Below are 23210 nucleotides of genomic sequence, written 5' to 3'. Positions count from 1 at the left end.
TGTTAGGGACCTGTTCAATCAATCTTTTCTTCCCCATTTTATTTCTTCCTTTCACTCATATGAATTTTACATCCAAGCTCATTTCTTGCTATCATACTTAATTCACCAAAACCACCAATGCTACCTCACCACCCTTTCCTTCCTGCATATCACTTCAAGAAATCCCAAACCCCTGAAGACAGCAAACTTCTTTTTTAACCGGCACCTGATGAACCTGCACTCTCAGTTAACCAGCAAAAATATGTGCTGAAATACTGGAAATTCACTGTATTATTGTGATCTCCCCGATGTCCGTGCAGTCAGATGAGGGTGCAAGTGAGAAACCCCTCTACCGGTAAGTTTTATTTAAGGCCAAGTTACAATATTATTTGAATGATTTATGCTGTAAATAAAGAATAACAGCACACCCACTGGCCCCAGAGGTGCTGGTTAATAATTGGTTAGATGTATTTAGTTTCCGGCTTTAATTTTTTTTGTTACCATGCCACCATAATAACTATAAGTTTGTGCCATTTAACCAGTACATATGCCATTAATTGATTTATTGTTTTCATGTACTATATGCAATCAAATAAAGAGCAATAAATTTGAGGTTTTTAATATTTTTCCATCTAATCATATTTACTAGATTTAATGTCTGTACACCCTATCCCGTGCTGTCCCACTCTGGGTATCATCATACAAGTAGCTGCCCTGTAATGCTGCCATATTCTCTTGCATTATGGGCCTACATTTTCACTCTTCCCTTCATCCTGACAAATCCCCACCTCCCAATTAGATTAAAGCTCGTTCTTCGGTGCTTGTTATTTAATTCACCCGAATACTGGTCCCAGAATGGTTCAAGTGAAGCCAGTTCCACTGGAACAAAATCCTTCTAATCCAGTACTAGTCCCATTGCCACATGAACTGAAGCACATTCCATACACACCAATCTTTAGCCTATACATTTAGCTCCTTCATTTTAGTTAACGCATACCAGTTTGCCCATGGCTTAGGTAATAAACTAGACATGGCTTGCTTTTTAATTGATCTCCTAACTGCTCAAAATCTTTCAGCAGAATCTCTTTCTAGTCCTGTCAATCTAATTCGTACTCAGGAGAATGACGACAACTGGATCCCCCCTTCGCTCTCCAAGTTCTTCTCCGGGCCCATTAACCCTGGCACAAGGCAAGTAACACAAGCTTTGGGACTCGTCCTCATGGCTACAGAGAACAAAATTCACTTCCTAATTATACAGCCCCTAATCACTGCTGCATTCCTATTTCCTCCCTCTACTTGAATGGCTATCTAATCCAAGGTGCTGTGGTCAGTTCACTTATCATCCCTGCAGTTTCCAGTTTTGTTCACATAACTTGCAAGAACGTCATAACTGCTGAACAATTGCAGGGACTGAGGGTCTTTAACTGCAAACTCCACAAACTCATAGCTGTGTCACCTATAGTCATATCTTCCTGTTGCTGACCATAGGCTACCTTTGACTAACTTAGTGTGATGGGTGTGATCATTCTCTGCAACGCATTGGCCAGGCAACTTTCCCTATCCCTGATGTGGCATAATGCCTACTGCTTGGACTGTAGCTCCTCAACTCAAATCTGAAGTTCCTCACAAACACTTTTTCTGATGCATTCACTCTGAATTACATTGATATTTAGCATCTTCCACATTTTGCAGCAGTAACACACTACCCATTCTGCCATCGCTATCACACTTGATTAAATTTATTAATTAATTACTCTACATTCCCCATTCTATACCCATAACTTGAATATTTTCAAAATATATTGAAAAGTCACCAGCACTAACCATATACTTAAGCAGCTAATTTTAAGAAAAGAGCAAAGAGAAGCAAAACACTGGAAGCATAAAGACAATTTGAAGATGTTATTTTTACTTTAAAGGCTAGAAATGTGCACCGTTCCTATTTCCCAACCAGCTTCTTTCCTGTACTGTGTCACACTTTGGCTCATGATGTCACTGTATTGCTGGTCTCACTGTGAGTCAGCCTTTTGACCATAAGACCATAAGACATAGGAGTGGACACAAGGTAATTCGGCCCATCAAGTCCACTCTGCCACTTAATCATGGCTGATGGGCGTTTCAATTCCACTTACCCGCACTCTCCCCGTAGCCCTTAATTCCTTGCGAGTTCAAGAATTTATCATTTCTGCCTTGAAGACACCCAACGTCCCAGACAATACTGTGCTCTGTGGCAATGAATTCCACAGGCCCACCACCCTCTGGCTGAAGAAATGTCTCCTCATTTCCGTTCTAAATTGACCCCCTCTAATTTTAAGGCTGTGCCTAAGGGTCCTAGTCTGCCCGCCTAATAGAAACAACCTCCTAGTGTCCACCCTTTCTAAGCCATGCATTATCTTGTAAGTTTTTATTAGATCTTCCCTCAACCTTCTAAACTCTAATGAATACAATCCCAGGATCCTCAGCCGATCATTATATGTTAGGCCTACCATTCCAGGGATCATCCATGTAAATGTCTGCTGGACACGCTCCAGTGCCAATATGTCCTTCCTGAGGTGTGGTGTCCAAAATTGGACACAGTATTCTAAATGGGGCCTAACTAGAACTTTATAAAGTCTCAGAAGCACATCGCTGCTTTTATATTCCAACCTTCTTGAGATAAATGACAACATTACATTTGCTTTCTTAATCATAGGCTCAACCTGCAAGTCAACCTTTAGAGAATCCTGGACTAGCACTCCCAGATCCCTTTGTACTTTGGCTTTATGAATTTTCTCACATTTAAAAAATAGTCCATGCCTGTATTCTTTTTTCCAAAGTGCAAGACCTCACACTTGCTGAAGTTGAATTTCATCAGCTATTTCCTGGACTACTCTCCTAAACTGTCTAAATCTTTCTGCAGCCTCCCCACCTCCTCAGTACTACCTGCCTGTCCACCTAACTTCATAACATTAGCAAACTTTGCCAGTATGCCCCCAGTCCCTTCATCCAGATCATTAATATATAAAGTGAACAGCTGCATTCCCAACACTGAAACCTGCGAGACCCCACTTGTCACCAGTTGCTATTCCGAAAAAGAACTTTTTATCCCAACTCTCTGGCTTCTGTCAGACAGCCAATCCCAATCTATGCCAGTAACTCACCTTGAACACCTTACTCAGCAGCCTCCCATGCGGCACCTTATCAAAGGCCTTTTGGAAGGCTACATAGAGAACATCCACTTCGTTCCCTTAGTCTAAGCTATTTGTTACCTGTTCAAAGAATTCTAACAGTTTTGTCAGGCATAATCTATCCTTACTGAATCCATGCTGATTTATTCTAATCTGATCCTGCACTTCCCAGAATTTAGAAATCCCATCCTTAATGAGGATTCTAGAATTTTACCTACAACCGAGGTTCAACTAATCAGCCTATAATTTTCCATCTTTTGTCTTGATCCTTTCTTGAACAAGAGGATTACAACAGTGATTTTCCAATCATCTGGGAATTTCCCTAACTCCAGTGAGTTTTGAAAGATCACAGTCAGTGCCTCCACTATTTCCTCAGCCACCTCTCTCAGAACTCTAGGAAGTAGCTCATCAGGGCCAGGACATTTATTGATTTTTAGACCTTTTAGCTTTTCTACCACTTTCTCTTTTGTAATGGCTATCATACTCAACTCTGCCCCCTGACTCTCCTTAATTGTTGAAATATTACTCATGTCTTCCATTGTGAAGACTGATACAAAGTACTTATTAAGTTCTTCAACAATTTCCTTATCTCCCAGCACTAGCCTTCCAGCATCAAATTGGAACGGCCAAATGTCTACTTTTGTCTCTCATTTGTTTCTTAAGTATTGAAACAAACTTTTACCATCATTTCTAATATTGCTGGCTTGTCTTATCTTCATATTTGATCCTCTCCTTCTGTATTTCTCTCTTTGTTATCCTCTATTTGTTTTTTGTAGTCTTCCCAATCTTCTGATTTCCCAGTGCTCTTGGCCGCTTTATAGGCTTTCTCTTTTCCTTGATACATTTCCTGACTTCCTTTGTCTGGCTGTCTAATCCCTCCCCAGATGATATTTCTTTTCTTTGGGATGGACCTTTGTACTATGTCCTCAATTACACCCAGAAACTCCTGCCATTGTTGCTCTACTGTCTTCCCCACTAGGCTCTGCTTCCAGTCGATTTTCGTCAATTCCTTTCTCATGCCCATATACTTACCTTTATTTAACTGTAACACCTCTACATCTGATTTTGCCTTCTCTCTTTCAACCTGAAGACTGAACTCTAGCATATTATGATCACTGCTTCCTAAGTGATCCCTTACTTTAAGATCTTTTATAAAGTCTAGCTCATTACATAGCACTAAGTCCAGAATAGCCTTCTACCTTGTGAGCTGCATCACTAGCTGTTCCAAAAAGCTGTCCTATAAGCATTCCATGAATTCCCTTTCTTTCGATCCACCAGCAACATTATTAACCCAGTCCACCTGCATATTGAAGTCCCTCATGATCACCGTGACCTTGCCTTTCTGACATGTCCTATCTATTCCCTCATCCTGACCACTGCTGAGGGGTCTGTACATAACTCCCATTATGGGTTTTTGCCTTTGTGTTTCCTTTACTGTACCCACACAGACTCCACATCTTCTGACCTTATGTCATTCAGTGCCAGAGAATTAATCTCATTCTTAACTAACAAGGCAACCCAGCCCTCTTTGCCCATCTCCCTCTCTTTTTGATAAGTTGTAAATCCTTGAATGTTTAACTGCCAGTCCTGAATCCCCCACAACCCCATCTCTGTGATGCCTACTACATCATAATCATTCAAGATGATTTGTGCCATTAATTGATCTGCCTTGTTATGAATACTATGAGCATTTAGATAAAATGTCTTAATGCTAACTTTCTTATCCTCATGATTTCCTACATCTCCAGTAATATGTCCTAATTTATCAATCCTTTTTGCTTCATTCCTAGCCTGTCTTGAATTTAAACCCTGCACACATGCTAACCTGCTGCTTATCTTTCTACCTGGCTCCATATCCCTGTTGCTTTCCCTTTCCCTTTCCCCTGACTCACAAGTTAAAAGTCCTACTGACCACCCTATTTATTCTTTTCGCCAGAACACTGGTTCCAGATTAATTTAAGCAGAAACCGTCCCATCGGTACAGATCCCTCTGGTTCCAAAATTGATGCCAATGCCCTATGAAATGGAATCCCTCTTTCCCACACCAGGCTCTTAGCCACGTGTTTATTTCCCTAATTTTCTTATACCTATGCCAATTAGCACGTAGCTCGGGCAGTAATCCAGAGATTATGACCCTTGAGGACCTGTTCTTCAATTTCCTTCCTAGTGTTTGATAATCTCCAAAAAGGTCCTCCTTCCTAGCCTTGCCTATTTTGTTAGTACCAATGTGGACCACAACAGCTGGATCCTCCCCCTCCCACTCCAATATTCTTTCAAGCTGGTCAGAGATGTCCTGCACCCTGCCACCAGGCAAGCAACACACCATGTGGGACTTCTGATCCAGCTCACAAAGTGTCCCAACACAACCCATCCCCACAGGAAGAAAAAGATGTCAGTCTGCACCTGCAGACTGGGATATATAGCTTCAATGTAGGAACTGTCAATCAGTGCCTCTTTGCATATTGTTTCATTTTCCTTTCTTAATATTAAGTCACTCTGCTTTGAGGCCAAAGTTGTAACTGAAGTGAGGGGCATAATTTGGTCACATCCTCAAAGGTAAAGTTGTTGCTTTTCATAAATTGCTCTTCAGTGAAGTTAAGATACAATGAGACATCCATGAGAAGTTGCTGTCCTCCTAATTATAGAATCCTCTATAACAACTACTTGTCTTTTTGCTCCCCCCTCTTGAATGGCCTTCTGCACCATGGTGCCGTGGTCACCTGTCCACAGCCCTTTTCCTTAATCATACAGGGAGCAAAAATCTCATACCTGTTGCACAAGGTCAAGGGCTGAGGCTCCTATACTCCTGACATCAGAATCCTCCTAACTGCCTCAGTTACAGTCATACCCTATTGTCCCTGATCATTAACTGAGTTGGAATTACTTAATCTGCAGGTATGGCCACACCCTTAATCATCTCCCACTCACGCTATGCTCTTGAGAGTTTACTTCTTAGTTGAAGCAACTCACTCAACTGAAATCTCGTGCACACTGACCATATTCCTACTGACTGCATGGCACGAGAATTTCCTTTCTTTTATGGACCTGCTCAGGTAAGTTTAGTCTTCAGCTACAGTGGTAACATTTCATTTTTAAGTGCGAGCAGCAGCGGAGGTAGAATGAACTCGGAAGACTGCAGATAAGGTAAGGCAGTTTTTATTAAAATTACTTACTGGTAGTGGGCAGCGGTGTTTTTCTCTTTCACAGAAGGAGCGGGAGCAGTGGAGGAAGTGACGGGGACCAGAGGGGTAGCCGGGAAGTAAGCAGTGAGCATAAATACTCACCGTTCGACGCCAATGGCCATTTTAAGTGCGAGCAGCAGCAGAGAAGGAGAAGGAGCAGGAGCAGCGGAAGAAGTGACACGGACCAGAGGGGCAGCCGGGAAGGAAAGCAGTGACCATATGTATCAGCAAGGCGGCTAAATCCGAGACTCTACTACTGTAGTGTCTCCCACCCGCCCTCCTCCTCTAACCTAGTTAATAAGTAGGAAGAGCAGGAGCGACGACCAGGGGACTGCCGGTAATATATCTGGGCAGTGGCTGAACCCGAGGCACTACACCACCCACCTCCTCTAACCAAAAATAGGACTCTGGTTTGTTAAGGTAAGGATTTTCTATTTCGTTATCGGTGAATGGTTAAAAATTTACTTTTTATGGTTTATCTATTAATTGGTTTTTGGAAAAAGACTATAGCAGAGAGGTATCAGAAAGTATTTTAATTCAAACCTGTACAAAGTAATCAAGTAATTAGCTAAGCAGAGATGACTGGGCAGGTGATGTGCTGTAGCTGTATGCTGTGGGAGCTGGCTGATCCCATTGTGAATGGCAGTGACCACATCTGCAGCAAGTGTTGGTTGCTGGAAGAACTCCGGATCAGAGTTGATAATCTGGAATCTGAGCTCCAAACACTGTGGCACATCTGGGAGGGGGAGAGTTACCTGGACGCTTTGTTTCAGGAGGCAGTCGCACCTGGGAGATTAAGTAATTCAAATTCAGTTAGTGATCAGGGACATCAGAGTGTGACTATAAGTGAAGCAAGCAAGGGGAACTTGAGTTCAGGAGTGCAGGAGCCGCAGCTCTTATCCTTGTCTAACAGGTATGAGATTCTTGCTCCCGATATGGATGAGGAAAAGGGCTCTGGACAGGATGAGCCAGCTGACCACGGCACCATGGTGCAGAAGGTCATTCAAGAGGGGGGAGCAAAAAGACAAGTAGTTGTTATAGGGGATTCTATAATTTGGGGGCAGATAGTATCCAATGCAAGCCAGATCCGAAGTCTCGCATGGTGTGTTGCCTGCCCGGTGCCAGGGTGCGGGACATCTCCGACCGGCTTGAAAGGATATTGGAGCAGGAGGAGGAGGATCCAGTTGTTGTGGTCCACGTTTGGACTAACAACATAGGTAAAGCTAGGGTGGAGGACCTGTTTGGGGATTATCAAGCACTAGGAAGGAAATTGAAGAACAGGTCCTCAAGGGTCATAATCTCCGGATTACTGCCCGAGCCACGTGCCAATTAGCATAGGGATAAGAAAATTAGGGAAGTAAACACATGGCTAAGGGATTGGTGTGGGAAAGAGGGATTCCATTTCATGGGCACTGGCATCAGTTTTGGAACCGGGGGAATCTGTACCATTGGGATAGTCTCCACCTGAACCGATCAGGTACCAATGTTCTAGTGAAGAGGATTAATAGGGTGGTCAGTAGGACTTTAAACTTCTGAGTTGGGGGGAAGGGAAAGTGAAAGCGATAATGGAGTTAAATGGAAAGATAAGCAGGAGGATAGCATGTATGCAGGTGTATTTAACCTTGAGGCAGATTAGGAATGCAACAAAAAGGAAGGATAACTTAGGACATCTTATGACTTCCAATATCTCTAATGATAAGAATGTTAGCATTAAGGCACTTTATCTGAATGCTCGTAGCATTCGTAACAAAGTAGATGAACTAAAGGCATGGATCATTGCGAATGATTATGATGTGGTAGGCATCACAGAGACATGGTTGCAGGGGGTTCAGGACTGGCAGTTAAACATCCAAGGATTTACAACTTATCGAAAAGACAGGGAGGTAGGCAGAGGGGGTGGGGTGGCCTTGTTAGTTAAGAACAAAATTAAATCTATGGCACTGAATGACATAGGGTCGGATGATGTGAAGTCTGTGTGGGTGGAATTGAGGAACCACAAAGGCAAAAAAAAAATAATGGGAGTTATGTACAGACCTCCTAACAGTGGTCAGGACCAGAGGCGCAACATGTACCGAGAAATAGAAAAGGCATGTCAGAAAGGCAAGGTCACAGTGATCATGGGGGACTTCAATATGCAGGTGGACTGGGTAAATAATGTTGCCAGTGGATCCAAAGAAAGGGAATTCTTGGAATGCTTACAGGATGGCTTTTTGGAACAGCTCGTCATGGAGCCCAAAAGGGAGCAGGCTATTTTGGACCTAGTGCTATGTAATGAACGAGACTTTATAAAAAATCTTAAAGTAAGGAACACTTAGGAAGCAGCGATCATAATATGGTAGAGTTCAGTCTGCAATTTGAAAGAGAGAAGGCAAAATCAGATGTAATGGTGTTACAGTTAAACAAAGGTAATTATGAGGGCATGAGAGAGGAACTGACAAAAATTGACTGGAAGCAGAGCCTAGCAGGGAAGACAGTAGAGCAAAAATGGCAGGGTTTTGTGTGTATAATTGAGGACACAGTACAGAGGCTCATCCCCAAGAAAAGAAAGATTATCCGGGGAGGGATTAGAGAGCCATGGCTGACAAAGGAAGTCAGGAAATGTATCAAAGAAAAAGAGAGATCCTATAAAGTGGCCAAGAGCACTGGGAAATCAGAAGATTGGGAAGGCTACAAAAACAAACAAAGGATAACAAAGAGAGAAATAAGGAAGGAGAGGATCAATTTGGAGATGCTGGTGTTGGACTGGGGTGTAAAAAGTTAAAAATCACACAACACCAGGTTATAGTCCAACAGGTTTAATTGAAAGCACACTAGCTTTTGGAGCAACACTCCTTCATCCACAATCACCAAATATGAAGGTAGGCTAGCCAGTAATATTAGAAATGATAGTAAAAGTTTCTTTCAATACATAAGAAACAACCGACAGGCAAAGGTAGACATTGGGCCATTTCAAACTGATGCTGGAAGGCTAGTGATGGGAGATAAGGAAATAGCTGGAGAACGTAATAAGTACTTAGTGTCAGTCTTCACAGTGGAAGACATCAGTAATATCCCAACAATTAAAGGGAGTCAGGGGGCTGAGTTGAGTATGGCTGCCATTACAAAAGAGATAGCGCTAGAAAAGCAAAAAGGTCTTAAAATTGACAAATCTCCTGGCCCCGATGGGCTACATCCTAGAGTTCTGAGGGAGGTGGCTGAGGAAATAGCAGAGGCATTGGTTGAGAAATTTCAAAAGTCACTGGAGTCAGGGAACGTCCTGGATGATTGGAAGATTGCTGTTGTAACCCCATTGTTCAAGAAATGATCAAGACAAAAGATGGAAAATTATAGGCCAATTAGCCTAACCTCGGTTGTTGGTAAAATTCTAGAATGCATCGTTAAGGATGAGGTTTCTAAATTCTTGGAAGAGCAGGGTCGGATTAGAACAAGTCAACATGGAGTTAGTAAGGGGAGGTCATGCCTGACAAACCTGTTAGAATTCTTTGAAGAGGTGACAAGTAGGTTAGACCAGGGAAACCCAGTGGATGTGGTCTATCTAGACTTCCAAAAGGCCTTTGATAAGGTGCCACATGGGAGGCTGCTGAGTAAGGTGAGGGCCCATGGTGTTCGAGGTGAGCTACTGGCATGGATTGAGGATTGGCTGTCTGACAGAAGGCAGAGAGTTGGGATAAGAGGTGCTTTTTTGGAATGGCAGCCGGTGACAAGCAGTGTCCCACAGGGTTCAGTGTTGGGACTGCAGCTGTTCACGTTATATATTAATGATCTGGATGAAGGGACTGGGGGCATTCTAGCAAAGTTTGCCGATGATACAAAGATAGGTGGATAGGCAGGTAGTACTGAGGAAGTGGGGAGGCTGCAGACGGATCTAGACAGTTTGGGAGAGTGGTCCAGGAAATGGCTGATGAAGTTCAATGTGAGCAAATGCAAGGTCTTGCACTTTGGAAAAAAGAATACAAGCATGGACTACTTTCTAAACAGTGAGAAAATTCATAAAGCCAAAGTACAAAGGGATCTGGGAGTGCTAGTCGAGGATTCTCTAAAGGTAAACATGCAGGTTGAATCCGTGATTAAGAAAGCGAATGCAATGTTGTCATTTATCTCAGGAGGATTGGAATATAAAAGCACCGTTGTGCTACTGAGACTTTATAAAGCTCTGGCTAGGCCCAATTTGGAGTACTGTGCCCAGTTTTGGGCCACACACCTCAGGAGGGACATACTGGCACTGAACCGTGTCCAGTGGAGATTCACATGGATAATCCCTGGAATGGTAACATACGAGGAACGGCTGAGGATCCTGGGATTGTACTCATTGGAGTTTAGAAGGTTAAGCGGAGATCTAATAGAAACTTACAAGATAATACATGGCTTGGAAAGGGTGGACGCTAAGAAATTGTTTCCGTTAGGCAGGGAGACTAGGACGCATGGGCACAGCCTTAAAATTAGAGGGGGTCAATTCAGAACAGAAATGCAGAGACATTTCTTCAGCCAGAGAGTGGTGGGCCTATGGAATTCATTGCCGCAGAGTGCAGTGGAGGCCGAGACACTAAATGTCTTCAAGGCAGAGATTGATAAATTCTTGATGTCACAAGGAATTAAGGGCTACGGGGAGAATGCAGGTAAGTGGAGTTGAAATCTCCATCAGCCATGATTAAATGGAGGAGTGGACTCATGGGCCAAATGGCCTTACTTTCACTCTTATGTCTTATGGTCTTATGGTCTTATTTAGTCAATGGAATTCAGGTGCTTGAATTCCAACTGCTAAACTGAGTGAGTGTGCACTGATAACGCAGTGCAAAGTATACAGGGTGGTGGCTTTAATATAAATGGCAAGATGAGTGAACACTAAGCAATCAAACTAAGAGCAATAAATTGTATCCTGAGGAGATGCATGAGCTGCATATGTGTACCTGTGCAAAAAGTGACCTGACAGAAGCATTTAACTCCTAGATGTTCCTATATAGCAAAGTGAAGTATTGAAAAGCTAAAGTGTTGTGAGAGCTGGGCTGAGAGCAGAAATAATGTTATAATGACGCTGGTGATTTGCTGATGCTGACTTGCAGGGATGAAGGGTTAAGCTGGATGGTTTACAATGGGCACTCTCCTGCCCTTCGTCAACCTTTAAATGACAAATGACATCAGTGAAGTTAGACTTCCTGCCCACAATTGTGCAGCCTCTCATTATAAAGAGCTGGCAGGATCAATGCCATGTGACAGGCATATATCTCACATTACTCCAGTCTTCAGCACATTTTGGGTATGTTAATTAAATTAAATTTTCCTTACCCTGCAAATCTCTGATCAAATTGTGATATAAAGGCTATCAGTTCCAGCTTGTTTGTAAAACATCATCCAATTCAATCAAGGGAAGAAAGTAGATTTTTTTTCTAATCTCCTGAGTATTGTAAATTTATACAGTAATTATATTTCATTTTTTACAGTTAACAAGATATTTACTAACACTTTTATATTTTCATTCAAAAGCGTACTACAGAGAGAAATGATATTTTTCATGTTGCATGCTTAAAAGATCATTAATCTAGCAACCGGATTGCACTCAAAAGTGGGTAGGGATTACATGACATTGAGCCTGCCAGCTTTTGATAATGAGAAGCTGCATAATTGTTTAACTGGACAGGAAGTCTATCTTCATTGATGTCACTTAAAGGTTGCCTGGACTCATTAAGGAAGAGGTATGCGCTGGCTGCAGATTGTAGGGATTCCCTGAAAATTGGCTGTAAAATGAGTACACGAGGCTATCCAATGTGGCTTTGGAGATCCTGGTTCTTGCAGTATTCAGGAGAAGAGGATTTCATCACTTCAGTGGGAACAGAGACTAGTCAATTCTTCATCATTAGTGGGAAGAGTTCATTAAAGAGTCTAGCACTCAGTCCACAGTAGGCACAGGAAAATTCCAAAGATCAAACTAAAACCATTAAGTTTACCTCTGCTCCCCGTATTTGTTACTTGCAACTTCACTGCTACCTCCTCTGCTTCTCTTCCTGAAGTGAGTATTACACTTCTCCTCATACATATGCACACTGGACTTCCTATCTAATCACAATTCCAATCCTCACTTCACACCTACTACACAAGTCATCCACAGCAAACAAATTCTGCAAGGCCTCACAAGATGCCTCATAAGGCCACAATTGCAATCCCGTCCAACCGGACTGGGTCACTCACAGTATACAGCAAGTCACAATGTCCAGAGGAAGTTAAGTCTCCCAACACAACCCATCCCCACAGGAAGAAAAAGATGTCAGTCTGCACCTGCAGACTGGGATATATAGCTCCAATGGAGGAACTGTCAATCAGTGCCTCTTTGCATATTGTTTTCATTTTCCTTTCTTAATATTAAGTTGCTCTGCTTTGAGGCCAAAGTTGTAACTGAAGTGAGGGGCATATTTTGGTCACACACTCAAAGGTAAAATTATTGCTCTTCATAAGTTGCCCTTCAGTGAAGTTAAGGTACAATGAGACATCTATGAGATGGATGCTGTGGTCATAGACTCCTGCTTATCACCCTCAAGCTTCATCTTCTCACGTTTAATCCTGACATTCTTTTCCTTTACCCTCCTTCCCAGACCCATTCACAGGGCCAGACTCTCTTTGTGCTGTTCCTGACGAAGGGCTTATGTCCGAAATGTCAATTTTCCTGCTCCTTGGATGCTGCCCGACCTGCTGTGCTTTTCCAGCACTACTCTTTCATCTCCATGAGCTGAAGGCAGATGCAAGGTATGACATAAATTAAAGCAGCATTTGCCCAAATGTAACATCAAGCACTGGCAAAATTGAATTCAATAGGAAAGGAGTCATACTGAACATAAAGAAGATGACTGTGGTTGTTGGATCATCTCAGTCATGGGAAGTAACTGCAGGAGATCCTCAGTGAATTGTACTATACCCAACAGTTAGATGCAAATACATTCCAAAGAATACAAATTATCTCTCAGGAAGTGGTAAGTTTACTGCTGATTATACCTCTTGCAGTTGACCAGGTTGATTGGCAAAACATTGAATCACCATTTTTTAAATGATTTTTATACCCTTTTTACCAAGGCAGCCAAGAACCTTCATTGATAGAATGCTGGAATTTTGTCAAAGGGAAGCTTAGACTACAATTGTCCAAAGCAGAATTCATTTCTTTCGTTCAAGTCATGATAATAGAGCCTCTTCTGACAGTGAACACATGCTTATACTCTTTTTCAGAAATTTTCCATTCCTTGAAGCTGTCATTAGATTTTTATAAGCCGTTATTTCCTGGTCTTAGGACAATAGAGAGGAAGGTGGATGGCATTTTTGATAAGGGATAGCATTACAGCTGTGCTGAGGGAAGATATTCCCAGAAATACATCCAGGGAAGTTATTTGGGTGGAACTGAGAAATAAGAAAGGGATAATAACCTTATTGGGATTGTATTATAGACCCCCTGATAGAGGGAAATTGAGAAACAAACTTATAAGGAGATCTCAGCTATCTGTAAGAATCATTGGGAGGTTATGGTCGGTGATTTTTAAATTTCCAAACATAGATTGGGACTGCCATAGTGTTTAGGGTTTAGATAGAGAGGAATTTGTTCAGTGCACACAAGAAAGATTTCTGATTTAGTATGTGGATGTACCTACTAGAGAAGGTGCAAAACTTGACTTACTCTTGGGAAATAAGGCAGGGCAGGTGACTGAGGTGTCAGTGGGGGAGCACTTTGGGGCCAGCGACCATAATTCTATTAAATTTAAAATAATGATGGAAAAGGACAGACCAGATCTAAAAGTTGAAGTATTAAATTGGAGAAAGGCCAATTTTGATGGTATTAGGCAAGAACTTTTGATAGCTCATTGGAGGCAGATGTCAGCGGGTAAAGGGACGGCTGGAAAATGGGAAGCCTTCAGGAATGAGTTAATGAGAATCCAGAGAAAGTATATTCCTGTTAGGGTGAAAGGAAAGGCTGGTAGGTATAGGGTATGCTGGATAACTAAAGAAATTGAGGGTTTGGTTAAGAAAGAGAAGGAAGCATATGTAAGGTATAGATCGAGTGAATCCTTAGATGTGCATAAAGGAAGTAGGAGTATACTTAAGAGGGAAATCAGGAGGGCAAAAAGGGAACATGAGATAGCTTTGGCAAATAGAAATAAGGACAATCCAAAGAGTTTTTACAAATGCATTAAGGACAAAACAGTAACTAGGGAGAGAATTGGCAAGGCGGCCTTTGTGTGGAGCCGCAGAAAATGGGGGAGATATTAAATGAGTATTTTGCATCAGTATTTACTGTGGAAAAGGATCTGGAAGATATAGAATGTAGGAAATAGATGGTGACATCTTGCAAAATGCCCACATTACAGAGGAGGAAGTGCTCGATGCCTTAAAATGGGTAAAGGTGGACAAATCCCCAGGACCTGATCAGGTGTATCCTCGAACTCTGTGGGAAGCTAGAGAAGTGATTGCTGGGCCTCTTGCTAAGATATTTGCATCATCGATAGTTACAGGTGAGGTGCCGGAAGACTGGAGATTGGCAAACGCGGTGTCTCTGTTTAAGAAGGGTGGTAAGGACAAGCCAGGGAACTATAGACCAGTGAGCCTGATGTCAATGGTGGGCAAGTTGTTGGAAGGAATCCTGAGGGACATGATGTACATGTATTTGGAAAGGCAAGGACTGATTAGGGATAGTCAACAAGGCTTTGAGCGTGGGAAATCATGTCTCATAAACTTGATTGAGTTTTTTGAGGAAGTAATAAAGAGGATTGATGAGGGCAGAGTGGTAGATGTAATCTATATGGACTTCAGTAAGGCATTCGACAAGGTTCCCATGGGAAACTGATAATCTAGATCATATCTCACAGAATATAGGGAGAACTAGCCATTTGGATACAGAACTGGCTCAAAGATGGAAGACAGATGGTGGTGGTGGTGGGTTGTTTTTCAGACTGGAGGCCTGTGACCAGTGGAGTGCAACAAGGATCAGTGTTGGGTCCTCTACGTTTTGTTCATTTACATAAATGATTTGGATGCGAGCATAAAAGGCACAATTAGTAAGTTTGCAGATGACACCAAAATTGGAGGTGTAGTGGACAGTGAAGAGGGTTACCTCAGATTACAACAGGATCTTGACCAGATGAGCCAATGGGCTGAGAAGTGGCAGATAGAGTTTAATTCAGATAAATGTGAGGGGCTGCATTTTTGGGAAAGCAAATCTTAGCAGAACTTATACAGTTAATGGTAAGGTCCTAGGGAGTGTTGCTGAACAAAGAGACCTTGGAGTGGAGGTTCATAGCTCCTTGAAAATGAAATCACAGGTAGATAGGATAGTGAAGAAGGCATTTGGTATGCTTTCTTTTATTGGTCAGAGTATTGAGTACAGGAGTTGGGAGGTCATGTTGTGGCTGTACAGGACATTGGTTAGGCCACTGTTGGAATATTACAAGCAATTCTGGTCTCCTTCCGATCGGAAAGATGTTGTGAAACTTGAAAGGGTTCAGAAAAGATTTACAAGGATGTTACCAGGGTTGGAGGATTTGAGCTATAGGGAGAGGCTGAACAGGCTGGGGCTGTTTTCCCTGGAGCGTCGAAGGTTAAAGGGTGACCTTACAGAGGTTTACAAAATTATGAGGGGCATGGATAGCAGAAACAGACAAAATCTTTTCCCTGGGGTCAGGGAGTCCAGAACTAGAGGTCATAGGTTTAGGGTGAGAGTGGAAAGATATAAAAGAGACCTATGGGGCAATGGTTCCACATAGAGGATGGTAGATGTATGGAATGAGCTGCCAGAGGAAGTGGTGGAGGATGGTAAAATTGCAACATTTAAGAGGCATTTGGATGGGTATATAAATAGGACGGGTTTGTAGGGATATGGGCTGGGTACTTGCAGGTGGGACTTGATTGGGTTGGGATATTTGGTCGGCATGGACAGATTGGACCAAAGGATCTGTTTCTATGCTGTACATCTCTATGACTCTATGACTCTAATAAAATAATTCAAGTCTCTGAGGTTCTTGATCATTCAAATACTATTAAAATCAAGTCCATCCCACAAAGCAACTAAATACGTCAACTCACCTTTCTGCACTCCTAAAGAATATATTTTCAACATCTCTTTCTCACTGCTCTCTCAGAGATACCTAACTTTTAAAACACACTAACTTCTTATTGCTGTGTTTCAGACATGATGATCAAGATTTCGTTTAGTCAGTAGAGGTCTCACTCAATGTTGAGGAACATATGAGTAATGTATTACTTTTCAGCGTGAAATCAGGCAATACTTTGAGGTAATCAAGCATTTCCATGACAGCAATGAGCCTCCGAATGAATTGGGTACCTACTCTTTGAACTGCTTATTGATAAGATGCTGACAATGCTCACTGTCAACACCACTGGGAGAAGTGGTCATTGCTTTTATTATGGTGAGGCCTGCATTGAGGATTTCTGATGGATCCCCAAATAAAAGTGAATGTGTGTAGGATTTGGAGTGAGGGATGGGGGAATGCAGGGGAGGAGGGCCTGAAATAGGCAAAAAGTGGCTGAGAATGAAGGGCCACACCCCACTCCGCCCCTCCCCCCTCCCCCCCCCCCCCCCCCCCACCCACCCAACCTCTTACTGGGCACCCCTTAATGATGAGTTCCACATCTGTTTTTGGTTGACTGTTGGTCACCTGCTGGCCACCCACAAGCTTTCTCATCTCCGACTTCATCAGAGAAAGATAGAAGGGTGGTGGGGTGTCCACTTGATGCTCTCTCATCTGTTCCCATGCTCCACCACAACCTCCTGCCTCTGCCCACAAAATTCTCCCATGGCGGGAGGCAGATGGGGTGTGAAATACAATTTTGCCGGGTATCATTAGATTTTTGATGAACAAAACATTTCCTAAAGTGCCAGTTTGACAACAAAGCAAAACAAATCTTTTGTAAAATGTTTTCTTTCTTTCGTTTTAACTCTTGTTATGAAGTTTTCTGTCTCCAAGTGCTTTTCCATTGGCTCTGTTGATCTGTCATGAGAGGTTTCCCACAGCCAAAAGGAATTTGTATTAAACATAACCCATTGATATTCCTCTGGGTTAAATACCTTAGTGGAACCCCTATCAATGGTATTCATAGCTCCGTGACATATAAAGGTGCGTGGTGCCATAGCAACTCAGACACACCAATTGAACAAGAGTACACACCACCACCACACTCCTGAACAGAATCCTGGGTGTATTTACTTCATATGCACTCCAGTGATTCAAGAAGGCATTTCACCACAATCTCCTCAAAGTTTCACTGAAGGATGAGCAGTAAAAACTGGAATTAACTGCAGTGCGCACAACTCACAAATTTATTTACAAAATAAGTTTATTAGCAAAAGCCAAAATTAATTTGTGAAAGGCAGAAAATAGATCAAAAATGAGAAGACATTATTAGCAATCTAAAAGTACAAATTAGCAATTAATTTGTACTGAGGGGATTTGCCATTAACAAGTTAAAAGGGAAACAACAGAACGATCCTTATTTGAGTAGCATAGTATTTTATTTGCACGTTTCTGTTGGGGATCATGGATGCAAATGCAACACAGTTCTTGCCTCTTTAATCAAAGCAAGTTTGAAAACACTTCTTTAGTGAAGACCCTACCCCTTTAAGCAATTGTAAAGAGATCAAGCTTTTGTAATTCTTTCTTCTGCTTTATGATAGTTTTACCAGAGCAGAGAAAGTTTTTTTTTGGACAAGCTCAGTGGTAAATTCGGATTACTTTATCAATTTATTCTTCTGAAGGAAATGTCATGAAATATGTCTGTATGTGATTCGAATAGATATTAACATGTCCTGGAAATGCCTGTTACAAAACTGTGAATTGTGTTCATTTCATTCTTGAGTGCATGTTGATCAAGACTGTAAAGTATTCTTTTGACTGATATTGTGAAATTGTAAATATCTGTGTAGTTAATTCTTTACTGCCCTCTGCAATGACCATCAAGTCATTATGTTTTATTAAACTGCTATAACAACATACAATAAGAATAAAACCACATCAAGCACTCAATATCAGTTTGGACCCTGGATTCAGACAAATCAAAAGACATACAGCCCAATCAATCCTGCACTTTTTTCCTCTCAGATATCTGGGGACCATTGACTGAAGTAGTTATGCTCACCAAATCGTACCATGCATTATGTCACAGACTCTCCCTTCCACTCTTGAGTTCTGAGGAAATATCACTGGACCCAAAACCTTAACTCAGATTTCTCTCTATAGATGCTGCCAAACTTGCTGAGCTTTTCCAGTAATTTCTTTTTCGGTTTCCTCCTTCCATTGGCAGGACATCACTTGAGCTGGTGTCACTAATGTCTACAACTGGGGGACGAGTAACCGTGAGATTTTTCAACATGGATTCTGGAGCCCATGAAACTTCAAGGCATTGGGTTAACTAAAAGCAAAGAATCCTTCTGCTGGTTATTACCCTCTTATTTCTCAAAGTTGCCAAATAAGTGCTCATTCATGTTGAACACCATTTAAAAGGAACTGTAAGATTAGAAACAGTATGGTATCTGCTGAGAGAAATTGAGGACTGCAGGTGTTGGAGATCACAGTCGAGAGTGTGGTGCTGGAAAAGCACAGCATGTCAGGCAGCATTCGAGGAGCAGGAGAATCGATGTTTCAGGCAAGAGCCCTTCATCAGGAATGAGGCTGTGAGCCAAGGGGTGGACAAATGAATGGGAGGAGGTGGGGCTAGGAGGAAGATAGCTGAGAGTGTGATAGGGAGATAGAGGTGGGGGTAATGGTGATAGGTCAGAGAGGAGAGTGGAGCTGATACATGGAAAGGAAGAGGGAAAGGTAGGACAGGTCATGAGGGAAGTGCCAAGTTAGAAGGTTGGAACTGGGATAAGGTGGGGGAAGGGGAAATGAGGATATGAGTGAAGTCCACACTGATGCCATGTGGTTGGAGGATCTCAAACTGGAAGATGAGGCAGTCTTCCTTCTGGCATCGGGTTGTTAGAGTGTGGCGATGGAGGAGGCCCAGGACCTGCATGCCCTTGGCAGAGTGGGAGGGGCAGTTAAAGTGTTTGGCCATGGGACATTGGGTCGGTTGGTGTGGGTGTGCCAGAGATATTCTCTGAAGTGCTCTGCAAGTAGGCGTCATGTCTCCCCAATGTACAGGAGGCCACACTAGGAGCAAAAGATACAGTAAATGGCATGAATGGAAGTGCAGGTAAAACTCTGATGGATGTGGAAGGCTCCTTTGGGGTCTTGGATGGAGGTAGAGATTTGGGGGGGGTGGTGGGCGAAGGTTTTATAATTCCTGTGGTGACTGGGGAGAGTGGGTTGGTGGAGGGGTGTGGACCTGACCAAGGTGTTGTGGAGGGAATGGTTTTTACAGAAAGTGGATTGCGGTGGGGAGGGACAAGGACCACAAATTTGACTGCAACAACGCAACAATAATAGGACAAGCCAAACAGAGAACAGCCAGAGAGTTTGTAAAAGCATGGCATTCATCCGCGGTCTGCATCAATAAACACATTGACCTCAACCCAATATACCGACCACTCCAACTAACAAGCAGAACCTGCAACTGGAAGCAGTGGGAACAAAACCAAATAAAATCCAACTGATACAGTACAGCAGTGCTTGACAGGAGGCTCCACGAGACTCAAGATGTCACCTAGAAAGGGGACGAAGAGTCTGCAAACCAAATTCCCAGCTCGGCGAACATACTCAACAACAACTGCAGAAACTGTAGCAAATGTAAAGGATGAAAAATTCACAAGTTTGATTGTTTGATAATATAGAACTTGAATATTGCTGAAAATAAAAGTGACATGTTATCAATATATTTGCTCTTGCATTGATCAGGACAAATGCAAGAATGCAAAATTTCAAAAGGTCAGACCAGGCTGGCAGGTCCTATTGGCAAGGCCTCCTCTGGTAGTTCTCCAGGAAGAGGATTCGCTTTCTCTGCACCAACTCACTGATCAGGATATCTCAGTTCCTGTGGGAGGATTACAGTGCTAGCTTGCTCTTCTCCAATATGTTCCAAATCTGTCGTTCGATGAATTTGGTAACTTTGGAATGCGAGTGCTCATCTAGATGCACTGGACTTTTTAAAGTTGTTCAGCAGATATCTGGTAAGTGTCAAGTTGTTATGGGAACAAAGTGTCAGAAAATGGAGTGGAAATCAGATCGGAGAGACACCATAGGGGCAGGCTATGTAATTAGTGTGGCAGGTTTGGTAAGATATGCTGAGAAAGCTCAATAGGCTTCATGGCTAGCATCAAAAAAAAACTCAACACAATTTGAACTTAGTCACAAAAAAATGTAAGATTCAACTCTAACAAAACTGTTTTTTTACACGTTAATTGATATAAACCATTCTGCTTGTTATCTGCAGTCAATGCTTGGTGATGGTATTCTCTTCACTAACTCAGAAGGGTATAGGTTCAAGACCTCTTCCAAGACTTGATGACATAATTTTGGCTGGTGTTCCAGTGCAGCTTGAAGACATGCAGGAAGTCTGGGTGCCATCTTTCAGATGAGAGGTTAAACTGAGATGTCATTAGTTTATTCAAACAATTCATTCCTTTAACTTTTCTTTTCATCTTCTTTTTCAGTGACTGGCATTCTTTCATTCTTAAGTTTAGTTTATTTTCTGAACATGACATAGTACTCCAACACAGAATTCAACAGATATCTGGCGAGTGTCAAGTTGTCATAGTTCCTAATTTCCTGGGAATACTGTTGCCCCCACAGTCAGAGATTAGGAAATATGTGCGTCACTGCTGAGGGGGATTCTTCCTTCAACCATCAGCACCTCCTCCTTCAAGCGTGAGCTGAATCATATCAGAAAAGTCAATTTTGCCAAGTTTCAGGAAGAGTTTCAGTCCGTGAGTTCTAGCAAATGTTCTCATTATAAGTTACCAAACTTGCCTGATAACCATATTATGATTCCATGTTTGTCACATTCTCCCACTCTCTGTAGGTAGAAGTATTTGTCTCTAATAGGATATTTTGGAGATCTCTGGTCGTGCTCCCATATTTTAAAGCTAGGTCATGTACTGGCAGTCTGGAGCTGCCCTTCACGATTTGCGCTAAGCATGTGCAACAAGGGAAAATTGGTGTCTGTTTTGTAGAGGTCTTGGTGGATAGGGTGGTACAGAGGTTGGGGGGAGTCGGGGGGTGGGGGGGGGGAAGGGGGGTGGTGTCCTCCCTTTCCCCAGCATCAGCAGAAGAGACCAGGACACCAGACCCTACCAGTATGTCTGAAGTTGTCACCCAAGTTAGTGTGGTGTCGATGGTACTACAGAAATATCCAGAAATACAGGAACAAGTCAACAAACTGCTTCATTCCACAAGAGTAAGTGCCACCATCTTCTCTGTGTCATAAAGGCTCATGCTTGATCATTCTCAGTACGGCAAACAACATCTCCCCTCAATTGTTCTCACTCACCCAAAACCCATGACTATTAACAGTGCATCATTACTTCAGTGCTTCCTATAATGCAAAAATGTGCAGCCTATTATTTCCAAACAGAATAGTCAGGAATATCAATGAGCTGTTCTATCAATGTTTTTCTATCATTCTACTTTTCTCTTTGATCACCATTTGTAAAAACCACGATACATATAAAACGTTAATAAGGATATAATTCACAGCCTGCACTTTGTACAATGTCCAATTAGATGCACATATATTACTTTCTCTGTGGGTTTCTGACTTTTAGTACTCCCTCTCCACTTCCTTGGACTGTCTCCTTTCTTTTATTGAGTCTCTTTAGATCCTCATTTCACTCCCTCTCAATTATCAGTATTTTTCTTTCTACCCTTGCAGATTCAGTCCACTTTATTCATTCTGTCTAGCATCCCCTTTTAGATCTTGACAGACAAATTCTGTCATGGACTTTACTGCTACTCCTATTAACTGTCATGGCGTAAATCTTACAATGATTAACTCTTGGCTAAGATTTTAAAACTCTGGAGATCTTTATCCCAGTCAGCCGCTGCTTCCTCTTACAATCTACAAACCTTTAAAACCAAAGTTGGGCATCATGCCACAATAAATTGTTGCTTTATTCCATATTTTCTTCTTTTTATTTTAAACCTTACACAGAAACATCAGCTCTGAATCCAGCCTCCTTTATTTATAAGGAACAAACTTATTTCAAATGTGTTCACCAAATTGATCAGTAAGAGTCCAATTTCATGGAAGTATAAATATAATATATTCTTGAATCAAACATTGAAACCTCATCCAGTGTTAACCAGGGGAATTATTTTACTTTACTTAAACATTTGATTTGCAATGAGCTGAGAAAGCAATGCTTGTTAATGTCACCAAAAAAACACCATGATTCATTTTGGTGATGAGCCCAATTTAAGTAAAATGGTATCTCCTTTTTATACAATGTAAACATGTAAAGCTTTAATTACTTATAACCCTCCCTTAGCTTCTCCATTCGCTTGATGAAAGCAAGGCGAACTAGTAATAGTAACATTTGAAATTGCTCATTTATAAATTGTACTATTATGCAATGGACCAAAATATATGAGTTCCCAAGTGTGAAATAAATTGTTTTGAGGGATTGGATAACTGTAACTACTGTGAAACTGTGCAAACAGTCTAGTTTATTCCATCTTAATTAGTAATCAATAATAGTAATCAATAATTATAACTGTTAACACAAAATAAACCCATTCGTCAGAACGAATGCCGTCTCAATGAAAACAATGATGGTAGTTCCTTCTGTTCTTGGCCATTTACTGCACAAGGAATGCAGTTAGAAATCATTTCTGGAAGAAGGTAAGTGGCACCTAGGCACTGGACTTATTGCTGTGCCTTCACATGATGCTTTGGAGACGGTTTTGAAAATGATCTTGGTATGATTAATCTCTTGTTGAAGACTAGTAAGTCATCAATGATAGTG

Source organism: Chiloscyllium punctatum, chromosome 22 (assembly GCF_047496795.1).
Source record: "Chiloscyllium punctatum isolate Juve2018m chromosome 22, sChiPun1.3, whole genome shotgun sequence".
Classification (NCBI taxonomy): domain Eukaryota; kingdom Metazoa; phylum Chordata; class Chondrichthyes; order Orectolobiformes; family Hemiscylliidae; genus Chiloscyllium; species Chiloscyllium punctatum.
The sequence above is the reverse complement of the archived record's forward strand: the minus strand, read 5'-3'. Positions refer to the sequence as shown.